The sequence below is a fragment of the Cicer arietinum genome, chromosome 7 (genome assembly GCF_000331145.2).
Source record: "Cicer arietinum cultivar CDC Frontier isolate Library 1 chromosome 7, Cicar.CDCFrontier_v2.0, whole genome shotgun sequence".
In the NCBI taxonomy this organism is placed as follows: Eukaryota; Viridiplantae; Streptophyta; class Magnoliopsida; order Fabales; family Fabaceae; genus Cicer; species Cicer arietinum.
In genome coordinates this window covers 43119564-43123972 of record NC_021166.2, presented here as the reverse complement: position 1 = coordinate 43123972, position 4409 = coordinate 43119564, and the positions used below count along the sequence as shown (strand labels likewise).

Sequence of the window (4409 nt, the reverse complement as noted above, 5' to 3'; positions counted from 1 at the left end):
AGTTTTTAGAATATCAAGTTGTCCAACTTGAGTCTTAAAAAATCTCAAGGACTAAAAAGATGTCACATCTAGTTAACCCGTTTAAGAATAATTTTATTATTTTTGTTATAAAAATGAGCTTTTAAAATCTCCAAGTTGTAAAGCTTGTGTTATAACCGCTCAAAGATTAAAAAGATGTCACATCTAATTAATCCCTTGAAAATAATTTTTATATAATTATATAAAAAAAATAAAAAAAACGAATTTTAAACCCGTTAATATATAATATATATATATATATATATATATATATATATATAATGTATCTTAAAATAATATTTTATTGGTTTTACTTTCTTAAATAAATAAATGATATAATAAATCAAAATCATTTCAGCAAATAGTAATTGTTTAAAATAGTACAGACTAAGGCTACACATGCTTGCAGACCTTTTTCAGGACAGCATGGCCACACATAATTTCAAAAGCTATGAGTCCAACCTGCTATACTTTCAAACAGCTAAGTTTCACGCATAGTTTCAAAAGCTATGAGTCCAACCTGCTATACTTCCAAACAGCTAGCTAAGTTTCAAAGTAGCCCCAACATCATTTCAAAACAACTTAGCCCCAGCATTATTTCAATACAAACCAACATAAACAATTTAGCCCCAGCATTATTTCAATACAAACCAACATCATCTCAAAATAGAAGTAAACTCATTCAAAACTCAATAAATCATAAGCAAGTATAGAAGCAAATAAACCTATTTTAAAATGAAATAGAAAGAAGTATAGAGAATATAACAATAAGAATGACACGGACACATACCAAAAAGAAGAAGCGGCGGCGGCGGTGCACAGTTGACGGTGGTTAGCGGCAGTTATCGGCGGAAATGACGGTGATTTCGGTTTCTCTCCTTTTCTATTATTTTTATTTCTAAATATATATGATTTTAAGGATTGAGTTGGGTTGTTACTCCTTATACGCTCAACTATTTTTCCAAAATCTCTCTTTAAAAAAAAATCTTTTCGTTTTTTCTCTTTTTTCAAAAAAAATAAAATAAATAAGACTCTCTTCTTTAGATGTGGTTTTTTAATATCAGTAGTGTTTTCTTCTAAAAGATAAATGAATATATATTTATAGAGTTTTTTAACTTGTCTTGGTTCTTTCTTTGTCTGTGCTACTGTTTGAGTTTGAGCTTTCCAGTTCCTTGTTTGATGCTTATCTCTTTTGCTCATCATCTGAGTTATTCTGCACATCTGATTCATTCACGATTTTAGCTTTATTTGTTTTTATCTTATTATTTTCATATGTTTGGACAAAGTTGGTTTGTTAGGTTAAAGAGCATTTTTATTTACAGATTTGGTTAATTTTGTACATGATTCAACCACATTTGTCTTTTAGCTTTTTTTCTGTTTCAACTCATAATTTTGTCTTTTAGTTTTTATCATGTATACAAATGTTGACTTGTAAAATTATGTTTTTAATTAGTTAGAAAAGGCACAAGGATAGTGCATCAAGCAGTGCAACAACAAAAAATTCAAATAAGGGAGGCAGTTGGAGCAAAAGCAAGGCAACGCACCAAAAGGAAAGCAAACAAGACATGTAGCATTTGGCAAGGCAACATAAAAAAATGACTTTTTCTGTTTTGTTTTTAAATTGTAATTTAATTTGGCTATAATTTGATTTGGCTTAAAATTGTAATTGTAATTTAAAATTGTGATTTGATTTGGCATTGTAAATTGATGAGTCTATTTATTGTAATTATTTTTATTTCTTTTTTTAATATATATTTTTCTTTTTGATTTATTTTTAATAAAATGGACAAAATTAGGGTACTACAACGATGTCAAAGTCGTTGATTGAATTTTGTAACCGATCAAAGTTCCTCTTTCAATCTGAACCAATACGAATACCACATTAAAACGGAAAAGGCGCTGCATTAAGATGAGAAATTCAAAAAGTGTCGCACTCAGACAACAAAAAATATTAAAAAAAAACTAAATTTACGTGAAAGTCATTTATTTAAAAAAAATAAAAAAAATATAATTTTAAATAAAAAAAAATGGTCGTAAACTATCGCTGTGGAAGATGCGACTGGTTATCCTAAGAAAAATCATAATCATCTTATTCAATTAACATACTATTATTGACATTTCAACTCCCATAAACAGTCACACATTAAATCATAAATTTTTTAATGTAGTAAATAACATTATCATGTAACCACGTAGACATCGATCGTTGGATATAAATTATAATTAGTAGTATTAGACTCGACAACTTGGTATTAAGGCATATTACATATTCTTGTATCAACGTGTCATTACTCCACATAATCCTTAATTCTCATACACATACAACATTAATCTCATGATATGGAGAAGCGATACGATGTCACCTTTTCTCATGTTTTATAATGAAATCTCATATTTATTCACAATGCATCACTTCTAGTCCATGGGGTACCAACTAACACCAAAATACTTGGAAAGAATGGGGCACTCCTCAATTTTTTAATCAACAAAATCACTTTAAAAAATATTTAATAATAATCAAACCACTGAAAACAAAATTATAGTATTAAAAACATGATTACAAATAAAACAAAATCACATATATTTAGGAAAAGTGTACAGTTTTACCACTTAAAGAAAAATAACCATTAGATAGCTATGCTCATTAGCTCCGTAACAGTTGGGTTTTGTCATTACTGACAAATTTTAAAATAAAAAGTTTAGTGTTTAAGGGGGAAAATGAGTTTTCTCCGAACTTGGTAAAAACATTCATTAATGCTCAAAGAATGGCTCTAAGCAAAGATAAGGTATGTCTAAGGTAGTAGTTTCCTACTCAAAACTAAATATCACAGTGGTTTATTGTTTTATGATATGGGTCTCAATTAAATGGTTCAAGAATAAAAAAATAAAAACAATAAAAAAATAAAAAAAATAAACAAGAGTTCACAATTGTGTGTAACACTCCATTTTCTTGAATTTGATGTATTTACATGTATGTGTCATTGTTTGTGATGTGTCAAGACATAGTGAAGTGTAAAAATTAAAATTATTTGTGGAGAATATTATTTTTAAAACAATTTATTAAAATTTGAAACCAATTAAGACCGAGCCGGTTTAAATGCTTTACTCGAATGCTAATTAACACTTCAGTCGTGCGAAAATATGTGTTAATGCGTTTTTAGATGCTTGCGTCACTGTACGAAAGGTCTCTTCATTGTGCGAAAATGTGGATTTTCTAACTATATAAATAGACATTAGAATCATATTTATTTGCCCTTCGTTACACTTACACATTTCTTTTCCACAAAGAGAATTGGTTCCTTTTTCATTTTCATGATACAAGATTAATAGGCTAACCGACTCAATGTATTGCAATTTTAGTTTTCCATGAAATCGTGTTTTATGAATAAGCCACAGTGACTTTGTTTTGTGCTAGAGTTTAAGAAAAATATAACATTTCAAAGTTATGCAAACTTACCAAACAAATACGCCTCTTCTTTGCTATATTAAGAAATTGTATGTTAAAAAAGATGCATTACGCCAAAAATGGTATTTTACAGCGCTTTTTTTAAGCCATTTACAGCGCTTTTTCAAAAAATTAAGCGCTGTAGTATCTCGCGCTATAAAAAGATACAACAGCGCTCTTTAAAATAAAAAAAGCGCTGTAAATCTCTTCTAAAAATGCGCTGATTGTTGTATTAGTTTTACGGCGCTTTTTAAAAAAAGCGCTGTAATATGCATTCCTTTATTTCAATTAGATCTCTTTCTGGGATTATAACAACAATCTCCTTCATAAATCGTAATATACAATATCCGCAGTCTATGTTGTTAGTTTGACGAGAGCACTATAAAATAAAACATATAAGTCAATAAATATTTGTGGATTGATTGTTAATGAAATTTTAAAGCCATACATTTCAAACCTTTATTAGAATCCATGTGATTTATTTGATTTTTGCTTCGACACTGTAGCACCCATTTGAGCTCGGAAAACTTGTAAAACACTATCAAATAAATGTGATTATTAGCATTAACAGACACATTATATATATATATATATATATATATATAATGTGTCTGTTAATGCTAATAATCACATTTATTTGATAGTGTTTTACAAGTTTTCCGAGCTCAAATGGGTGCTACAGTGTCGAAGCAAAAATCAAATAAATCACATGGATTCTAATAAAGGTTTGAAATGTATGGCTTTAAAATTTCATTAACAATCAATCCACAAATATTTATTGACTTATATGTTTTATTTTATAGTGCTCTCGTCAAACTAACAACATAGACTGCGGATACTGTATATTACGATTTATGAAGGAGATTGTTGTTATAATCCCAGAAAGAGATCTAATTGAAATAAAGGAATGCATATTACAGCGCTTTTTTTAAAAAGCACTGTAAAA

The 4409-nt window shown here is 28.5% G+C and overlaps 1 long non-coding RNA gene across 1 annotated transcript; it reads left to right on the top strand.

The window, feature by feature from the left end:
* The first annotated feature begins 460 nt into the window (after positions 1–460).
* Positions 461–1760, top strand: LOC140918923 (uncharacterized). Its single transcript, XR_012161382.1, has 2 exons — positions 461–878; positions 1472–1760. It is a non-coding gene; the product is annotated as an uncharacterized lncRNA (long non-coding RNA).
* The last annotated feature ends 2649 nt before the right edge of the window (positions 1761–4409 follow it).